General features: G+C 38.7%; 1 long non-coding RNA gene across 1 annotated transcript; it reads left to right on the top strand.

The window, feature by feature from the left end:
* Positions 1-362: 362 nt before the first annotated feature.
* Positions 363-1,114, top strand: LOC144542541 (uncharacterized). Its single transcript, XR_013507282.1, has 3 exons — positions 363-455; positions 774-837; positions 1,066-1,114. It is a non-coding gene; the product is annotated as an uncharacterized LOC144542541 (long non-coding RNA).
* Positions 1,115-8,783: the final 7,669 nt, after the last annotated feature.

Here is an 8,783-nt window from a genome sequence, read left to right as displayed (position 1 = left end):
TTGCTTTTTAATATGCTGAATTTACAACCTAGTGCACTATGATGGTGCATCAATGAGACATCATCTTAAAATATTATATAATATAATATTGAGGGGCGAATTCACAAAAGGATTGCGCGGCTATTGCTGACGCTAAACCTGTGCAAATAAATAAGGGTGAAATCATGGATGTATTAAACTATGGATGAGGCATTCAAAGATGGCGGCCCATTCATTCCAATGAAAGTTGCTCACCCAGCGCATACGCCGAAAAAGTTTTTACGAATCCTACTTCCGTGTCCACAGCACCTGCGCAGTAGTGTTTTTCTTGGCCCCGCCTATCCCACATGAACGAGTCTAGTGGCGGTCTCGTAGCGACCGTGACGACGGCGCGTTCATGTGCAGCTTTCTAGGTTCTAGGTTGTGATTGACTGTTGCTGCTGCAGACTCGGCTCTTCGGGGAAACCATCGTCCAGGTATGACTCTATCATTTATTCAATCACAGAACATTTGCTTTATTTGTATAAATCTTGCATCCGATGTGAAGTGATTCAGTTTGGATAAAGTTGAGCTAAGCTAACGTTGGTAATAACGGTTAGCATAACGAGACGGCTAAGAATCTAGAGGCTAGAGTCAGCTAATATATCCATGGGTTAACATCAAACAAGTTAACTTAGTTAACGTAAAGATAGAAATATTCGCTAACGTTAGATCATAGACTAAACTTTGCATTTGTGATTTATGCTCCACTCGTGTTGCTCCACTTGTTGAACGTTGTCTTGTGTTTCTCACAGGGAGTCAAGTTCATGCCACACATCGCTAGCCAGGTCCATGTCAAGGGTTTACTTGCTTAACCAGGTGAAGAGATTCATTTTGAACTTAATTTAGAGCATTTTCGACGAGAGATAGTTCACATCGGTCACAGATAGTAATGACTTGGTAGCGACTTTTTCACCTCTACTGGAGCCAGTGCTTCACAAATTAAGTACTTTTCACCCTGTGCTGTAATCATCATCATGATGTATGCCAACTGTTTTCTGTAAGACACTGAGCTGCAGATACTAACTGCAGTTTCTTCTGTTACAGAAACTCCTGCTCTTCAAGAACCACTGACACTTCTCTGGAAAATGCTCCCAAAGAAATTAACTTATTTATAATGTGTTCTGGCCTTTTCACTAGTTTCTTTCTTTACTAGATTTCTTAACCCTTTGCTTTTACTGAATCTTACCTTGTACTGACATATTACAGCTGCCCTCTGTGGACCGGGGCTCTCTAAATATCCACCTGTTATAAACTAGTGTTCCAGTTCAAAGATGATTGTGTTGGTTTTTTTTTTGTGTTTTGTTTTTTTTGTCTTGTAATGCTTGATACTCCTGAGAATATTTCACCCATATAAAATGGAACATGTAGAATGGAACGTATTTTGAAATAAATGTTTACTTTACATATAACAGTTTGTCTTGGATCATCTCTTAAATAAGTCTTATTTGTCATCACTCTGTAGTCCATTGCCCTCAAATTACTTTTCTCCATCTTACCTTGGTTATTACATTTTACCAGCGTTGTTTTTCTAGTCACAAATATCAATATTATGTTACTAACAGTGTTTTTATTTATACGTCTTACAGAATATACACTGATACATTTTTTGAATGTCTCTTCCTTGTGAGTAATTTATGACAATATTGACTAAAGCCACACATCTAGACCACATAGTCCAAGTTAACCAACATGCTGTTGCCTCAGTGTAGAGATAGTATTACTTGTAGCCATTATTATTCTGCTGCATGTATTGATTTAATCCATGCGACTGAACTACACTGGATCAAAGGTGGGTCACCTCACAACATTTCATGACATAAATATTAGTACTCTGATCAAACACAGTCCTATATAAACAGTGCATGAAGATAGGTTTGCATTCTCTGCAACCTGCAACTTAGATGCAAGGTTTGCTAGTGAAAAAAAATATCTTAAATTATTATCATTGGGAATATTCTAGGTTCGTTTGATGTCATGCCAAGGTTTACTTGAGTTTGCAAGTGTTATACTGTCATAGCAAAATTTCTATAAGCTTGATCTCCCTATGCAGTGCCCAGAAACACACCTGGTTGGAAGAAGACTCAATTCCATTTACATAATAGACATTATCAGTAACTCAAGCAGGTTAACTCAAATTGGACATCTAAATATAAATTTACAGATAGTAAAATAAATTAGAACAACCATCAAAGCCCAAATACATTCATAACTTTAATAGGATAAAGAAAAGTACATAGGCATAGTCTGTAAACTGAGAATTTCGAGATGTAAATAAATATATAATAGTAAGTAGGTGCATAGAACTGCTTATGCTACATGTAGCTGGTTAACTACAGCAATGTTATAACGTTAGCTAGCTAGCTTGCAAGCGACCTATTTAATCAAGAAAGAAACAAAAACAAACAGCTTTATACGGCTCTTGGTGGCTTCCAAAGAAAAATGGAACTGGAATGATTTAAAACTTGATAATTCAAAGAGTCGTTTTTGACTTTGAGTGATACCCAGAAAAGTTTTCCCGGAAGTTTTACAGCTGTTTCTTTCCCCAGGTATGTCTATGGGAAAAAGTCTTTTTGGGCCCCATGGCGTCACGTGACTTGCAATACCGAGCTTGGCCACTACGCCAAAATCGCCGCACAGCCCAGAGCTCTTCCTGGGGGCTTGGGTGAAATGCACCGCTAACTGCGCTGCCACGCAATAGCGTCTCGGTGCTCCTGTGCTATTTGCACTTATTTAAATGAGGTAATATGCATACATTTGGCGCAAAATTGGCCCCTTTCTATGCAAATGAGCCTCATTGCAAAAACAGTCCAATTCACAAAGGTCGCCGCTAATTGCCACACGCAGTTAGAGTGAAATTATTAGCGTCTTCAGAGAGTTGGTGGTAACTGAAGCGCATTTATAAGGGATGTCACGCCCAGACTTTATCACTTGTTGATTTAACTGAGAATTGAATTGAATTAACCTTGCAAATGTCTCTGCAACAATTCCACCTTTGTGTGACCTAAAAAATAAAATTGTCTGTAAATACAGTCTGTAAATAATATTTTGACATTATTATTATTATTACTATAGAACTTTAACACAGATTGCTTCATAAACAAAAGCAAATAAATCAGTACAACCAAACAATCAATACAACTCAATTTCTCACTCTGAAAATATTTTCACTTATCTCACTAGTCAGCACAGTGGGCTTTATTTTGGCCTAAAGATTCAGCACCATGGACAGCCCCGCTCCAACTCATTTACAGTATTACCTCCACCAAGGAGGTTATGTTTTCGGTGCGTTTGTTTGTGTGTTTGTTTGTCTGTCTGCAGGATTACGGAAAAACTACTGGCCCGATTTTTATGAAACTTGGTGGAAGGGTGTAGCATGGGCCAAGGAAGAACCCATTAAATTTTGGAGCGGATCCGTATATTGAGTTGCGCTTGCACATTTGCATATCATAGAAGACTGGATTGGCCTTGGTGGAGGTCTGCGCTCTCCGAGTGCCCTTCTAGTTTATTTTGGGATGCAGTGAGATGCAATGACAAACAAAGGATGCAGTGACAGGATGCAATTGTGTCATGAAAAATAAATGAATAAAGCTCCCCTACATTCTCCTTTGTTCTCCGCTTCAAATCATGGCATCTTCTTTTGCAGTCTGAAGGTGTGCGTTTGGAAACACCAACAGTACTCACAGACTGGGATATTAAATCCTAACTAGAAAGGTGCATTTTCTGGGGAAAATGCGTGTGATTGCTGAGAGTGCAAACTGTGGCACTGGTGCAGTTTAGTGTGGGTACAGCTCACCCTTTCTGTTGGCTGTCTGTGACTGGTCTATCACTCTCCTCTTTCTTATCCTATGGCTGTATCTATGTCACATATTTCTGTGTGTGTGTGTGTGTGTGTGTGTGTGCGTGCGGGTGGATGTGTACGTACCAGCAGCTGTATGTGTGTGTGTGCGTGTTTTTGAACATGACTGTGGATCGTCTGTTCAAACTGAAACGGCTGAAGCAAAGTATAATATGTGTATGTAATGTTAAAACTGTGAGAAATGTGGCAGTTTAAAACACTTCTGTGAAGGAGCTGTAATGAGTGTCAAAGTGATAAGTACTAATGTTAGAAATGTAGTAAAATTTCATAATAGTAACAAGTACAAAAGTAAGAAAATATGTAGGAAGGCTTATGTGTAAAAGCTGGAAGGAGATAGTAGGAAGACTATTTTGTAAAATCTGAAAGGTACAAGGAGTATGAATAGCAGGTATGAAGAGTATGAAGAGTAGGTATATATTCAGTAGAAAAAAACAGAAAGTAAGAAAGTGACAAGTAATAATGTTAGAAAAGTACTAAAATGTAACAGTACTAAGAAGTAAAAAGGTATAAAAATATGTAGTTGGTAGGAAGACTACGAAGGCTAACAAACTATCTGTTAGTAGAAAGGCTTATGTGAAAAGCTGGAAGGTACTAGTAGTATGAAGAGTAGGAAGGCAGTGACAAGTAATAATGTTACAAATCCCACCATTTAGATATTTACATTGTGAGAAAGAGCAGAACTGCCTGAACATTTTAATGTGTAATATATGCACATAGTGCGAAAATTGTGGAAATTGTGACAGTTCAAATATGTGTAAACAGGAAAAATCTGTTCATAATAGCCAAAAACAGTACAGCTAATAATAAGTAATGTTGAACAAACCATTACTAATTCCATTACTGCACACTGGTGGCAGTGACAAGGCAGAATCAGAGCGGGTGCAGCAGAAGGAAAACCGCTCTCAGATTGGCCCGGTCGGCCAAAGGTGCTACTGGAACCGCAATACCGCCACAAACAACACTTCCATGTTGATTTTTTTATTTGAGACCGCTTGGCCAATAAGCGAAAACAAAATCTCTGAAAATGGTCAGTAAGTGGTCATGCAAGCTATGGTATTAGGAGATGCTGGAGCTGAATTCATTTCAAAACAACAGCTGCATATTCACATGAACAGGCTTAAGGTGTTTGCAGACTGTGCCATTTTGTCCATCTTATTGCCGTCCCAGAGACATTTTTCACATCTGGGGAATTGTCTTCAAAGATGGTTAGCAGTCTTTGTTCATTCAGTGGGACAAGGTCAAGATTAGCCAATCCATGGAACGGCCTTAATATGTAGCCTACAGTCTGACAGGCTGATAATAAAGATTTGACTTCTCTCCAATTACACAGTCCAACATAAAGTGGACACAAAAGACGGTTACAATCGCACAGTCTGCAAAAAGCTTCAGCTATGTAGTCCCATTCACACCCAATCATTTTTTACTCATTTACACTTACTGTGCCAGGGGACGCTCATAATCCAGATGTAACATTGAAAGTAAACAAAGTGGTGAATCTCCTCTCAGGTAGAATGTAACTACTTTTGATATGATTGCAGCTGCAATGATTGTGGCCTTATTAAGTTGTGTTAAAAAATAAAATACACGTGTTATTTAAAATGATGGATTACATTTGTCAATGCAGCATTGTGTCTCTGAGCAGTTTTTAATGGATTTTAAAAAACAATAGGAGCCTATGACTTCTGGGAGGTCGGACAAACCTGCAGTAGAACAGACAGTAGGTGCTTCTGACGGGCAAATACATCGGTGAGTTTAGACTTTGCATGGGCATTAAAGGGTATATGTGTCACATTTCTGCCTTACTGAAGCATAATATGACTAGTAAATATCAGCAGAGGTTCCTGAATAGTAGTGAGTGAAACAAAGTGAACAGCCACGGCGCACACACTGCAGAGATTTCTGCATTCACCTGCTCTACTCCTAAACCTAAATTAAGGCTTACACCTAGTTCCCAACATTACCCATTATTTCTAAACTTGCTATTGGTCTCAGCAACAACCGGCTGAAAGGACCTGAGGACCACACTGGAAAAAAGGCCACTTCAAAAATAAGTTTAAAAAAAATTAAAACAAGATGTTTTTTGCTTGTAATAAGTAAAAAAAAATCTGCCAATGGAACAAGTGAAAATTCACTTGTTAAGATTTCTTGAAATAAGATTTGATATTTAGGCCTTTCAAGATAAAAGCGATCTTGAAATTAGCTGGGAAAACTCATTTTTAGCTATATTTTACTAGTATTAGGAAGTATTGTGTCTCATAATAAGCCTGTAATGCTCAGAAGTAGTATTTTTTCCCTCAAAAGTAGCTTTTTGTTTTTTTTACCGTTGATGTCATCCTCTTCATTTCAAGTGTATTTAACTTATTTTAAGTTCTATAATAGTGACACTGGTCTAGATTTAAGACCATCACCTACTTGAAATAAGATTAGAAAGTGATATTTAAGCATTTTAAGATAAAATATGTCTTGAAGTTAGCTGGAAATACTCATATTGAGCATTTGTTACTAGTATTAGGAAGTGCTTTTTGTGTCATAATAAGCCATAATTCTCCAGCCTGGCATCCTCTTCATTTCAATTCAAGTGTATTTAACTTATTTTAAGCTCTACAATAGTGATGCTGTTCTAGATTTAAGACAATCACCTACTTCAAATAAGACTGAAAAAATGAAAACTAGTCTTGCATTAAACCAACAAATGCTTTATTTTCTCTGCATAAAAGGAACCATGCCTTTAACTTTTTAGCTCTGTGGAATGCAGGAGTAAACATACAGTTCTGACAAACCAGTGCATTACATGGAGACTTCTTCACAGCAGTGTATGACTGGAGCACCATTCACCCCTCCCTCTCTCCCTCCCTCCAACCATCCTCTTTCGCCACACAACAAAAGTCCCATGGACAGAGGTCTGTTTTTAAGCTATGCAGAACATTTGCATAGAATGAATACAATTTTGCACTGGCATTCGTTTTTTTCAATATGTTTTGGCTCATAGTGTGTATAGAACTGTAATAAAAATAAGGAAAACATAGCAGAACATGCCAAATATGTGTGTGGGTTAAGGTCGGACCCGAACATCTGACCAATGTGTCCCTCAATACACCTACAAATTGCTCATTATTGTAACATTCAAATTAAGGGTTTTGGGCTAACATTAACGTTGGGCTAACTTGGCTAAATTCCAACCAAGAATCAATGGCAATGACCGTGGATTGTAGTAGCCTAGAATAGAATCTCAGAGAGAGAGAGAGCGAGAGCGAGAGAGAGAGAGAGCGAGAGAGAGAGAGAGAGAGAGAGATCTATCCTATAGTCCACATCTAACCATTGGCTTTATTGGCCATGCCCTTCTTGTAAGATGGTGTGAGATCTCGCTCATGGATTGTGTCCAAGAGGACCTCCGCTTGTATGACTGAGCGCAGAGTGGCTACACACTTGGGGTACGTAAGGTGTAGGGCATAATAGTAGGCCATAAGGTATAAAGCACCCTCGGTAACCTTGTCTTTTGGGAACGTAGTTATCGGCACATCTCCTACAGCCAGGAGGCAGTTGGACGAACTCACAATCAGGACTGGACAGGAGAGAGGGCGCTTCTTCAAGTAGGCATCGGGGTCTTCTTTTTCCTTAAACACATAACACAGACATCCTTCTATCAGGATAATGCACTTTTGTTTCAAGGATCATTTCGGTATTTTGGAACCTAAGCCATTTTAGAAGGTTGTTTACAATCAAATATAACTTTCCAAAGCAAAATTCTGACGAAAGGTGCAGTACTGAGAAAGTTACAGCTGAAGTTGCTGCTTGTAACTGTCCCCAATGCATTTCCTGTTCACATACGTTGTAAGCCTTCCAAAACACTGAAAACGTATGTTTTCGAAATCAGTAGGCTTAAAGAATAGCAAAATGCGTCTCTGCTGTACAAAACTGTGTTGCTAAACACACTGTATTTGAATTTATAGGAATGTATTTAGATTTGTTGGGCTAGCCAAGGCTAGGCTAGTCTTGCAAGGTCTTCATTAGGTCTATAAAACCTGCTACTAACCATGTAATGCGTCCATTTTTTGTACATACTGTAACATTGAGAGCTACATACATCTTACCAGTGAAAATCCTGTTTCCAAAAACAAATGTTTTGGGTGTCTTTGAAGGCTTAGAACATACAGTATGTGAATAGGAAATACATTGGGAGCAGTTAGAAGCAGCACCTTCAGCTATAACCTTTTCAATACTGCAGTCGAAATTATCCTGTAACGTTTTACACAGCTCACCTCGAGGACATGCACCAGAGCCTCACTCGCATCTTGTAGCCTCTTCGGAGGAGCAGACGTAGAGGGGAACAGTGATGGCAGCACATGTAGGATCCAGACAGCCTGTTCAACTGTTGAGGAAAAGATTCATTACTTTTACACTTATATAAAACGCACGAGATCAAATCTGATCAATGGTATACAACAGATATAATGCTTTAAAAAACAGAAACATTCAACAAATGATGGGATAGCCATCATAGATGAAAAAGAAGAAAGACAAGAAAAGACACTAGCACATGAACTTGACAATTAACATGCCCTAGTGTCCACCCTGACCCTGATCACTAATAACATCAAAATATCATTGCTTACCTTTGTCTATTCCCATTGGGGGTTTCAGCATCTTTTTCCATACGCCAAAAAACTGCACCTTCTGGCAGAAGTCGTGCCATCTTCCCTTCAGTTCATCAATGTAGTGGCTGTCCAAAATGCGTTGAAGCTCCCCCATCACCTATGAAATATATCCAATATACCAATACAGACATTTGAATGCATCACTTAGGAGGAGGAAATTGGTATATAAAACATTGTTCTGTGTGGTGCCATGTTTTGAATTATGCCCAGTCAATAATGACTTGCATGTCCAATGTCCTTGAAACAAGGAT

This window comes from Centroberyx gerrardi, chromosome 17 (assembly GCF_048128805.1).
Source record: "Centroberyx gerrardi isolate f3 chromosome 17, fCenGer3.hap1.cur.20231027, whole genome shotgun sequence".
Lineage (NCBI taxonomy): Eukaryota > Metazoa > Chordata > Actinopteri > Beryciformes > Berycidae > Centroberyx > Centroberyx gerrardi.
This window is presented reverse-complemented; position numbering and strand designations above follow the sequence as displayed.